Raw genomic sequence first — 12,991 nt, forward strand, 5'->3', positions numbered from 1 at the left:
ATTTTCACTTAGGGGTGTACTCACTTTTGTTGCCAGCGGTTTAGACATTAATGGCTGTGTGTTGAGTTATTTTGAGGGGACAGCAAATTTACACTGTTATACAAGCTGTACACTCACTACTTTACATTGTAGCAAAGTGTCATTTCTTCAGTGTTGTCACATGAAAAGATAGAGGAGAGGAAGAGGAAGAGGAAGAGGGAGAGGGAGAGGGAGAGGGAGAGGGAGAGGGAGAGGGAGAGGGAGAGGGAGAGGGAGAGGGAGAGGGAGAGGGAGAGGGAGAGGGAGAGGGAGAGGGAGAGGGAGAGGGAGAGGGAGAGGGAGAGGGAGAGGGAGAGGGAGAGGGAGAGGGAGAGGGAGAGGGAGAGGGAGAGGGAGAGGGAGAGGGAGAGGGAGAGGAGATCCGCTTTAAATATAAGATTACTTTTCTATAGCCCTGTAGAGGTTCCCTCACCACCCCCCTGTGTATTACATCCGGACACAGACCTCAGACGTGGGACACATGGACAAAATCGGTCACGTTGGGCCCTGCTGCCATCTTTATTTTTTTTATCCAGGTGCCCCAGTACTCAGGAGCGACTAAGAGCTATTAGTAGAGATAAATGGGGGAGGGGGGGGCGGGACCAGTCTTCCATTACTCTCTATAGAACTTGTAGTCACTCCTGTATATTGCAGCACAAGTACCTGGTGGATAGAGAATATATATACATACATACACAAAGTAGATGTAAACACCGCCCACATGGCAGACAGTCCCACCCCCGAGATCTGCTTGGGAATATTAAACAGGAGAGGGATTTTCATTCAATCTTCAGCCACATATGACTTCTACATCCATCCACAGACAATACCCAGACACACACCTAGACAGACGAATCCATTTATTGATCACATCTACAGACATTCTATACCACATCTAAAAATCACATGACACCGGGGCCCCGACAACCTTCTCACTGTGTACCATTCTCTGAATAGAACACCCATCTACAGGGAAAACAAATCCTTCCATGCTGGGAGGGGGGGTTAAATGCTCGTTTAAATACCCAACTGATCCCTCACTGCCTTGGAAGATGCCACTCACCCTGCAGGGGGGGTTCACATAAGAAAAGCAATTTTGCTGGTACCCCTATATATACACACACACACTATATTTCCAAAAGTATTGGAACACCTGTCTTTACACACAAGTGAACTTTAATGACCTCCCAGTCTTAGTCCGTAGGGTTGAATATTGAGTTGGCCCACCCTTTGCAGCTATAAAAGCTTCAACTCTTCTGGGAAGGCCGTCCACAAGGTTTAGGAGTGTCTATGGGAATGTTTGACCATTCTTCCAGAAGTGCATTTGTGAGGTCAGGCACTGATGTTGGATGATTAGGCCTGGCTCCCAGTCTCTGCTCTAATCCATCCCTGTCGGGTTGAGGTCAGGACTCTGTGCAGGCCAGTCAAGTTCCTCCACCCCAAACTCACTCACCCATGTCTTTATGGACCTTGCTTTGTGCACTGGTCCAAACCATTTGGTGGAGGGGGGATTATGGTGTGGGTTTTTTTTTTTTTTTTTGCGGAGATTAGGCTTGGCCCCTTAGTTTCAGTACAGGGAGCTCTTAAGGCGTCAGTATAACAAGACATTTTGGACAATTTCATGCTCCCAACTTTGTGGGAACAGTTTGGGGATGGGTCCTTCCTGGTCCAACATGACTGCACAAAGCAAGGTCCAGGCGTCCCAATACTTTTGGTAATATAGTGTGTGTTGTTGCACATTTTGTAGCATTTACACACGTGGTGCAAACGCACCAAAAGAGTTGGAGTGCGGCCATTTTTTATGGCACGTTTGCCGTGAAACAAACATGCACCTTCTACCAGCACTCGGGGTGCCAATATATTATTGGCACCACAAGAATGACTAAAAAGAAAAAATGGTGGCCGTCTGCACACAACCACCAACTCCCTGCTGCACAAATGTGAATGAAATGGGTGAAGAGACGGATTCAGCTCCTGTTCTGTAGAGAACACTTTTCAAACTTAAAGTGGTGATAAAGTGCACTTTTCCCCTTTTACCCACAACAAAGCCTATAATAAAGGCTTACCTATAACTACAGCGAATATCCGAATATTAGCTATTCACATTTGTAGCGGCTGTTGACGCCACCAACCCATGCGCACTGAGTGGACCGGGGTGAGGGAGGAAGCCCTGGCAGGACGCCGCTGGAGGGATCCGCTTTACAGGTAAGTCTGTCATAATGTGCTACTATGAGCTGCATACTAGCAGCGGGACAATTTTTTTTTTTTTTTTTCCAAGAGACTTTATTATCATCACTTTAATCGCAGAGGCCTACTGGAAACCCGACAGGTAGTCTGACCAGTCTACTGGAAGGCCTGACTGGTCTACTGTTAGTCTACTTGAAGAAAGCATGACAGGACTACCTGAAGCATGACAGGACTACCTGAAGCATGACAGGACTACCTGAAGCATGACAGGACTACCTGAAGCATGACAGGACTACCTGAAGCATGACAGGACTACCTGAAGCATGACAGGACTACCTGAAGCATGACAGGACTACCTGAAGCCTGCTGGAAGTATGACAGGTCTGCTGGAAGGCACTGGCAGCCTGACCAGTCTACTGGAAGCACCCTGGAAGGCCTGACCAGTCTACTGGAAGGCCTGGCAACACACCGCTATAGGAATTTTTTTTTCCCAAGAGACTTTAATACCACTTTAATCGCAGAGGCCTACTGGAAGCCCGACAGGTAGTCTGACCAGTCTACTGGAAGGCCTGACAGGACTACCTGAAGAAAGCATGACAGGACTACCTGAAGAAAGCATGACAGGACTACCTGAAGAAAGCATGACAGGACTACCTGAAGAAAGCATGACAGGACTACCTGAAGAAAGCATGACAGGACTACTTGAAGCCTGCTGGAAGGCACTGGCAGCCTGACCAGTCTACTAAATGCCTACGGAAAGCCTGACAAGCCTACTGGAAGTATGACAGGTCTACTGGAAGACACTGGCAGCCTGGCCAGTCTACTGGAAGGCTTGACATGCCTACTGGAAGGCTTGACATGCCTACTGGAAGCATCCTGGAAGGCCTGACCAGTCTACTGGAAGGCCTGGCAACACACCGCTATAGGAAAAAAAAATTTTCCAAGAGACTTTATTACCACTTTAATCGCAGAGGCCTACTGGAAGCCCGACAGGTAGTCTGACCAGTCTACTGGAACCCCGACAAGCCTACTGGAGGGCCTGACCGGTCTACTGGAAGCCTACTATAAGGCCAACTGGAAGGTGCTGGCAGCCTGACCAGTCTACTGGAAATATGACAGGTCTACTGGAAGGCACTGGCAGCCTGACCAGTCTACTGGAAATTTACTGGAAGGCCTGACCAGTCTAATAAATGCCTACAGGAAGCATGACAAGCCTACTGGGAGTCTACTGGAAGCATCCTGGAAGGCCTGACCAGTCTACTGGAAGGCCTGGCAACACGCCGCTGTAGGAAATTTTTTTTTCTAAGAGACTTTACCACTTTAAATAGCAGACATCTACTGGAAGCCCGACAGGTAGTCTGACCAGTCTACTGGAACCCCAACAAGCTTACTGGAGGGCCTGACCAGTCTACTGGAAGCCTGACAAGCCTACTGGAAATTTACTGGAGGGCACTGGCAGCCTGGCCAGTCTACTGGAAGCATCCTGGAAGGCCTGACAACACACCGCTATAGGAAATTTTTTTCCAAGAGACTTTATTACCACTTGAATCGCAGAGGCCTACTGGAAGCCCGACGGGTAGTCTGACCAGTCTACTGGAACCCCGACAAGCCTACTGGAGGGCCTGACCGGTCTACTGGAAGCCTACTATAAGGCCGACAGGCCTACTGGAAGGCGCTGGCAGCCTGACCAGTCTACTGGAAGTATGACAGGTCTACTGGAAGGCACTGGCAGCCTGACCAGTCTACTAAATGCCTACGGGAAGCATGACAAGCCTACTGGGAGTCTACTGGAATGCAGACGGGTCTATTGGAAGCATCCTGGAAGGCCTGGCAAAACGCCGCTGGAGGAATTTTTTTTTCTAAAGAGACTTTATTACCACTTTAAATCACTGACGTCTACTGGAAGCCCGACAGGTAGTCTGACCAGTCTACTGGAAGGCCCGACAGGTCTACTAAAGGTCTACGGGAAGGCCCGACAGGCCTACGGGAAGGCCCGACAGGCCTACGGGAAGGCCCGACAGGCCTACGGGAAGGCCCGACAGGTAGCCCGACAAGCCTACTGGAAGGCCTAACCAGTCTACAGGCAGTCCCCAAGTTACGAACAACTCCTACTTACGAACGGGAGGCGGCATGACAAAGTGCCGCAGCCACTTTGAGGGCAGGCACTTTCGACAGAACATCGGAAAACAACGTCTCTGCCGTGCTGTTCGAACATATTCGACTTAAGAACAAACCTACAGTCCCTAGCCCGTTTGACTTCCTGGGACTTCCTGGTAGGCCTGACCAGTCTACTGGAAGTCTGACAGGCCTACTGGAAGTCACTGGCAGTCTACTGGAGGGCCTGACCAGTCTATTGCAGGCTATCGGCAGCACGATCAGTCTACCAGCGGACCAACCAGCCTAGCACAGGTCCAACCAGTCTAGCACAGGTCCAACCAGCCTAGCACAGGCTACTGGCAGGCCGATCAGTCTACAATACATTTGATTACCCAGCTCAGCCCATGTTGCAGAGAACTTTACAGATTACAAACGTAAAATAAACAGTTATTCCAGCACGAGGTACAAAAAAAAGAACTCTACTCACCGTCCAGCACGCTGTCTTCACTGCAAAGCCCTTGCCCAAGGCAATCACCTCTGCCAATGTCTCTTCTAATAAAAAGTTCTTTCACCACTAGAAATGTCCGGATTAACTCTTCCAAGGCCTACAGTCCAAGACCAGGACGAGTTTTCCTCAATAAGCCGACAGTCGGTTTCTGATTCTTCCTCCAGGGATAGATCCAGCAGTCTCTCTCTATATATACGCCTGTGCAAGTGTGTGCATATGTTATGCGATATCGATTTGTATTGACGTTTAAGAAACAAGAAAAAAAAAAAAAAAAAAAAATGAAAAAAAGAACAACACTTTAGGTACTTAGAAAGGTTTCCTGTCTGAAGACTTCTGCTACGAAAAAACGTGCGGACGTCACCGCTCCGAGAAGCGGGAGGTTGGCGGTTTCTCTTCTGCCGGTACACCCGAGTGTATCAGGACTCCTGCGGATAGGCATGCGAGGGGGGGGGGGGGAGGGGGTTACACTCCGCCGCTCCTCCTTGTAAACATGGCTGTGGCCTTCGAATGTTAAGACTTTCCGCGGGGTCTATTGCTGACGTCTCTCCGGCCTGATGGCGATCTTCTCCGCTCCTTACTTGTGCGTGTGTCGTTGTATGACCTTTGTATGGGTAGAGCGGGTGAGGTTAATGCTGAAATGTAGATCTATGGCCTTTCTTTTGAGAGGGGGGGGGGGGGGGGATACTTATGAACTTGCCCTACAATATCTGCCAATCAGATCAGACCGTACGGGCGGGGGTGGGGGCAGATAGACATAGCAGTCACTCCCACCAGGGAATACAGGTGGGCTGCTTGGAAAAAAGGCGTTACCCGTGTCTATGGGGGGGGGGGGTATATTAGCGCTCAAGGCTGTCTGTGGGCTGCAATGTGTGTGGAGGAACTCCGGACCAGCCCGACTGTATATACTGTGCGTGTGTAGAGGGGGGGGGAGGGGGAAGAATCTCCTGACCCCGCCTTCTACAATAAGGACAAAGTCAGGTCCTCAGGCCTTACACCATTGGCTCTTTAAGAGTCTAAAGTAGAACTCCGCCTGGGATTTTGTTGTGTAGATTAGACTTCTCTATACCGATATCCCTCCCCTGATTGGGGGGTGTCCAGTAGGGCTCCAACCGGTTTGAAGGGGCCCTCCTATAATCGGTATAGGGGTCTCCTGGGAGCTTCAGGGGGCAAGCTGGCCCCCCCTTTATAATGAGTCTAGGGGTCCTCGGTAGGCCTCAAGCCTGCTTTAAGGTGCACCTTGGCCCCCTTTCTATAATGTATATAGGGGTCCTCCTTTGCTTGCTACAAAGGGTGGCTTGAACCCCTATAAGGTGTGTGTGGTTGGGGGGGGGGGGGGTCTCTGGTTTGCTATAGTGTGTGTAGGCCCCCTATAAAAGGCATATGGGGGTCTCTGGCAGGGTATATAAGGGAGGGGTTCTGTAGACTTTAGTTCTATATGTTATGGGTTTGTGGTGGGCTTCAGACCTGTTGTGTGGGTGGCCCTCAGTACAATAAACAAGGGGGCCCCTATAGGCCTGAAGGCTGCGTTCTAAGGATCCGTGGGGGCCCTCAGAATGATATAGGCCTCGGGGTGGGGGAGGGGGGTCTGCCGTTGGCCTCAGGTGTATAGAATGAGCGGCCCTTAATTTGGTATATTTGCAGGGGTCCCTAACCTGCTTTTAAAGATGTGTGGCCCTTAGAAAGGGATAATCGGGGCCCTTTGACGGCCTCAGGCCAGCTGTATCGTACGAGTGTCCCTTAATGTGGTATATTTAGGGCCCCTGGCCTGCTGTAGAGGACGTGTGGCCCTTAATGTGTTATATTCGGGGCTCCTGGAGAATGTGTGGCCCTTAATGCGGTATTTTTGGGGCTCCTGGAGAATGTGTGGCCCTTAATGCAGTATTTTGGGGGCTCCTGGAGAATGTGTGGCCCTTAATGCGGTATTTTCGGGGCTCCTGGAGAATGTGTGGCCCTTAATGCGGTATTTTTGGGGCTCCTGGAGAATGTGTGGCCCCCAATGCGGTGTATTTGGGGCTCCTGGCCTGCTTTGGCGTATGTGCGGCCCTCAGAATGGGATAATTAGGGCCCCCGTAGGCCTCAGGCCTGCTGTATAGTGCGAGTGGCCCCTTAATGTGGTATATCTGGGGCCCCTGTAGGCTTCAGGCCTGGTGTATAGTAGGAGTGGCCCTCAGACTTGTGTATATGGGGCCCCTGGCCTGCTGTAGGGTATGTGTGGCCCTCAGATTGGGATTAGGGCCCCTGGCCTGCTGTAGAGTGTGTGTGTGGCCCTCAGTAGGGGATAATTGGGGGGGCCTGTGAAGTACTTGTGGCCCTCAGTATGAGGTGTATGGGGGGGGGGCCCTGGTAGGCCTCAGGCCTGAGTTCTGTAGGTCAGGGGCCTGTTGTAGGCCTCAGGCCTGCCTTAGATTAGCCCGCCCCCTCAGTAGGCTCGATGAGGGTCTCCGGTGAGGCCTGTCTCTGCACCTAAGGGGGTCCTCGGTAGGCCTCAGCGGTCTGTGCTAGGCCTCCGGCGGGTTCTCCAGTAGGCCTCGGGCCCGCTGTCTCTCCTCAGTTAGGCGGGAGAGGTGGTCAGGCCCCGGCTCTCCTCCCGGAGGGACCCCTCCTCCACCTCCACTCTCCTTGGCGGTAGTCCTGGTAACGTCACGCTGCCCTCCTCCGCCGCCACCTCCGAGTATAATCCGTGCGCGATCCGAGTGTGTGCGGGGATCCCAGTACAAGATGGCGGCCGCGCGGGGTCACGTGACGCGCTCACTCCTCTCCTCCTCCTTTCTCTCTCTCCCAGGGAGCTCGGGGTGGGGCTTCTCGCGAGGACGGGCGCTCACAGGAGAAATCTGAGAGGGCCAGAGACGGGAGTCCAATCGGAAGCCGGCAAACGCGAGCACGTGATCTAAGCCGGGGCCAATAGCAACGAGCCGCTGTTGTTGTGTTTTTTTTTTTTTAATCACTGTCGGACCCCCAAAGCTTTATTGAAACACAGACAGAACTACAGAACTCAAACTTTCTAAACAACTCAATTTCGCTTCAAAAACTCCCACCAATCCCAAAATCATACGAAAGATATAAAATAAGAAATAAGCTCTAATCTTTTTTTTTTATAATGAAGCAGTGTGGACATAAACATCGCGTCACAGGGAAGCCACTTCCGGTTGAGTGGGCTGAAGTCGTACAAGAAGCTTCAGCGTTGGGTGTAGTGAGCGGAGCACGTTCGGTTGATTTGCAGGCGTTCCAACAGGTTAGGCGAAGCCGTCAGATTTCGTGACGGAAGCGACGTTTCGTCACGGCCATCTTGGTACACCCTGACTCGCCCACACTAAACCTCAAGTCTGAAGTTGCAAAGCGGACATCTTTTTACACCCACCGAAATCTTGCATTTCACACTTATTTGTACCACTAAACCAGGGGGTCTCAAACTGGCGGCCCTCCAGCTGTTGCAGAACTACAAGTCCCATGAGGCATTGCAAGGCTGACAGTTACAAGCATGACTCCCACAGGCAGAGGCATGATGGGACTTGTAGTTTCGCAACAGCTGGAGGGCCGCCAGTTTGAGACCCTAAACTGAGCTTATATCGTCAAATACAGTATTTGTTTACACTCTGATCAGACAGGGGGACATTGCGGCTCGGCGTGTTGGGTCACGTGGTCTGCTGACCCAATGTAGCCAGAGGTCGGCCATGTTGTGAGCGCGGCGGCCATGTTTATAGAACTGTTTCTATGGAAACCAGTATACAGCACATCATCGTATTACAATATAATAAAAATATAAACATAAAAAAAGCTACTATTTGCATTAATTGCATACTTGTATTCTCAAAAATCTTTCAATAACTGTCAGATTTTGTGACGGAAGTGAGGTTCCATCACGGCCATCTTGGTACACCCCGCCCACACTAAGCCTAAAGTCTGAAGTCGCCAAGCGGACATCTTTTTACACCCACCGAAATCTTGCATTTCACACTTATTTGTACCACTAAACTGCTTACAGCGTCAGATACAGTATTTGTTTACACTCCGATCAGACAGGGGGACATTGCCTCTCGGCGTGTTAGGTCACGTGGTCTGATGACGCAATGTAGCCAGAGGTCGGCCATGTTTTTAGTGCGGCGGCCATGTTTATAGAACTGTTTCTATGGAAACCAGTATAGAGCACATCATCGTATTACAATATAATAAAAATATAAACATAAAAAAAGTTACTATTTGCATTAATTGCATACATATCTTTCAGTAAAAATGTATATTGTGTAACAAAAATAAATGCTATTCGTCAGTAAATATTAAAGGCTTTAAAGCCACAGAATCCACCCTGTAAATATTTTGCGGGTTAAGAGCCATTCCCAGTTGCTTTGCATAGCACAGATGGGGGTTAGATACTCTGCCAGGCTTATACAGCCATCATTTACTATTAGGCTGCATGCCCACGGACATTTTAAAAAACGGGCCGTAAAGCCAGTACGGACGCCAGGAAAAAAGCGGCGTTAAAACGCAATTTTATCCGCGTTTTGCATTGAATTCAATGCACATTACTCCGCGCTGGCTTTTAGCCGCGTTTCTTTGTCTCTATTCAAAATCAATGGTTTCCTATGGGAGCCCATTGAATTTGAATAGCGGTCTCACCAGAAATCGGATCAAGAGGATCCGACTTGCGGTGCGACTTGTGTGCTGAGAATCTTGAGGGGGGAACGCGAAAATTAAAAAAAAAATTTAAGCGAGGTTCCCCACCTAAGACGATACCAGACCCTTCGGTCTGGTATGGATCTTAAGGGGAACCCCACACCGAAAAAAATGGCGTGGGGGTTCCCCCAAGATCCATACCAGACACTTATCCGAGCAGGCAGCCCTGCAGGTCAGGAAAGGGGGGCGAGCTCCCCCATCTCCTGGACTATACCAAGCCATATGCCCTCAACATGGGGGGTTGGTGCTTTGGGGCAGGGGGCGCCCCCCCGTCCCAAAGCACCTTGTCCCCATGTTGATGAGGACAAGGGTCTCTTCCCTACAACCCTGGCCGTTGGTTGTCGGGGTCTGTGGGCGGGGGGCTTATCGGCATCTGGGGGCCCCCTTAATAAGGGGGCCCCCAGATCCCGGCCCCCCCACCCTATGTGAATGAGTATGGGGTACATCGTACCCCTACTCATTCACCTGGGGAAAAAAGTGTCAATAAAAAAAACACACTACACAGGTTTTTAAAATAATTTATTAGGCAGCTCCGGGGGTCTCTTCCAACTTTGGGGGTCTCTTCCGACTTCTCTGCGCTCTCCGGCTTTTTCTCCGTGCTCTCTGGCGTCTTCTGCCGGGCTCCTCCGCTATCTTCTGCTCTTTTGCCCACGGTTCTTCCCTCTTCTCTTCTTCCGATGTTGTCACAGTCATGGGGCATGATGGGACTGTGACATCATATGGGTCGGGGTCAGCGGGTGACATGCTATTAAAGGGGGCCCCCAGATTCCTATAAGGCCCCTGCCCGCAGACCCCGACAAACAATGGCCAGGGTTGTCGGGAAGAGGCCCTTGTCCTCATCAACATGGGGACAAGGTGCTTTGGGGTGGGGGGCGCAGGGCCCCCCTGCCCTAAAGCACCAACCCCCCATGTTGAGGGCATGTGGCTTGGTATGGTCCAGGAGAGCGGGGCGCTCGCCCCCCTTTCCTGATCTGCCAGGATGCGTGCTCAGATAAGGGTCTGGTATGGATCTTGGGGGAACCCCCACGCCATTTTTTTCGTGTGGGGTTCCCCTTAAGATCCATACCAGACTGAAGTGTCTCACATCGTCTCGTCGCATTTAACACCTTTTTGCCGGCGTCTGATGTTTTTAGAGCTCTAGCGCTGGAGCCTCAGAACGCACTGGTCCTGGGTTTTTTTTTGCAGCTTAAAAACGGCTATGCCATTCACAGCTCAAAAACGCCATGGTGGGCATGAGGCCATAGGCTAACATGGAGAGGCGTTTTTAAGATGCAAAAAACGCTCAAAAAAGTGGCTGTAAAAACATTCGTGGGCATGAGGCCTTATAATTGAGGTTTCTTCTCACTTCCTGTTCTGGTGACAGGAAGTGAGGGGCCAGAGGGAACACAGCCAATAAAAGCCTGACAGAGATTCCAACTCCTAACTGCTCCATCCAAAACTAAAATAATACATTGTTTGGCATTCCCCTTTACCCTAAATATTGACTGAATGTGGCCATAATTACGGTTCTAGGTGACTGAAGGTGCCATGAATACGGCTCTGGCTGACTGAAGGTGCCATGAATACAGCTCTGGATGACTGAAGGTGGTCATGAATACGGCTCTGGCTGACTGAAGGTGCCATAAATACAGTTCTGGGTGACTGAAGGTACCATGAATAAAGCTCTGGATGACTGAAGGTGGTCATGAATAAAGCTCTGGATGACTGAAGGTGGTCATGAATACAGCTCTGGATGACTGAAGGTGGTCATGAATAAAGCTCTGGATGACTGAAGGTGGTCATGAATACGGCTCTAGATGACTGAAGGTGCCATGAATACAGCTCTGGCTGACTGAAGGTGCCATGAATACAGCTCTGGGTGACTGAAGGTGCCATGAATAAAGCTCTGGATGACTGAAGGTGGTCATGTATAAAGTTCTGGAAGACTGAAGGTGGTCATGAATAGGGCTCTGGATGACTGAAGGTGGTCATGAAAATGGCTCTGTCTGACTGAAGGTGCCATGAATAAAGCTCTGGATGACTGAAGGTGGTCATGAATACGGCTCTGGATGACTGGAGGTGCCATAAATACAGCTCTGGGTGACTGAAGGTGCCATGAATAAAGGTCTGGATGACTGAAGGCGGTCATGAATACGGCTCTGGATGACTGAAGGTGCCATAAATACAGCTCTGGGTGACTGAAGGTGCCATGAATAAAGCTCTGGATGACTGAAAGTGGCCATGAATACGGCTCTGGATGACTGAAGGTGCCATAAATACAGCTCTGGGTGACTGAAGGTGCCATGAATAAAGCTCTGGATGACTGAAAGTGGCCATGAATACGGCTCTGGATGACTGAAGGTGCCATAAATACAGCTCTGGATGACTGAAGGTGCCATAAATACAGCTCTGGGTGACTGAAGGTGCCATGAATAAAGGTCTGGATGACTGAAGGCGGTCATGAATACAGCTCTGGATGACTTAAGGTGTCATAATACAGTACTGGATGACTGAAGGCCACCAGGAATACAGCTCTGTATGACTGAAGGTCGCCATGAATACAGTTCTGGGTGTCAGGGCTGGGCTCAGCCCTTTCATTCTCAAAGCTGTCTCTCCCCAGTGACTCACCTGTTGATGATCCTGCTTGTCAGTCCTGCTTACTTAAGCCATCCAGTCTAGATGATCTCTGCCTTCGCCTTGGTCACATCTCTAGAGACGCTCTCCTGCGTTCCTGTTAAAGACTTGCTTGGCTGACATTCCTTCTGGCTCCAGATCCTGCATGTTGATCTACTACGCTCACCTCTGGCTTCCTGACGGTTTGGCTTGTCTGACTATCCATTCCGGTTCCTGAACTCTGGCTATGTTTTGACTATCTTTACTCTGTTTACCTTTTTTATTATTATTAAACAAGTGTGATTTAACTGTACTTCTGTCTTAGTCTGATTCATGGTTTCTGACACTGGGTGACTAAAGGTGCCATTAATACAGCTCTGTATGACTAAAGGTCATGAATACAGTAGACCCACTGAGTGAAGCCCAACTGGTACAGTGCTTCCCTTCCTTTCATTTACTGTGTGCTCCTGCCTAGCACCGTACAGCCATGGTAACCAATATGTCCGGCACATGCGCCACAACCCCCTTCCTTACTATGGGAGAACCAATCTCCTATGGATGACTGAAGTCCGCCATGAATACACCTCTGGATGACTGAAGGCTGCCAAGAATATGACTCTGGATGACTGAAGGTGGCCATGAATACAGTTCTGGATGAATGAAGGTCACCATGAATGCAGCTCTGGATGACTAAAGGTGGCCATGTTGGGGTTCTTCCAATAAAGTGGCGGACTTTAATTAAGTGGAACTTCCGATCTTGCTCATCTGAATATCTCTTCTCTCCCTTCACAGGTAAACAGGTTACTGCTGCTTCACATCCATCTGTATCTCTGTGTCACATTATTGTGATGTTTATTTTCTTTTTCCTAAATTAAGCCCTAAATTAAGTCTCTTTCCTAAATTATGGGCTGATCTTAT

General features: G+C 50.0%; 1 protein-coding gene across 1 annotated transcript in view; it reads right to left on the reverse strand.

The window, feature by feature from the left end:
• The window catches only part of GIGYF1 (GRB10 interacting GYF protein 1), a gene marked incomplete in the record, with an annotated part of 64,459 nt that extends 56,877 nt beyond the window's left edge, over positions 1-7,582 (reverse strand). The window contains 1 exon segment of the mRNA XM_073623135.1: positions 4,790-7,582.
• Positions 7,583-12,991: the final 5,409 nt, after the last annotated feature.

Source organism: Aquarana catesbeiana, linkage group LG03, assembly GCF_042186555.1.
Source record: "Aquarana catesbeiana isolate 2022-GZ linkage group LG03, ASM4218655v1, whole genome shotgun sequence".
In the NCBI taxonomy this organism is placed as follows: domain Eukaryota; kingdom Metazoa; phylum Chordata; class Amphibia; order Anura; family Ranidae; genus Aquarana; species Aquarana catesbeiana.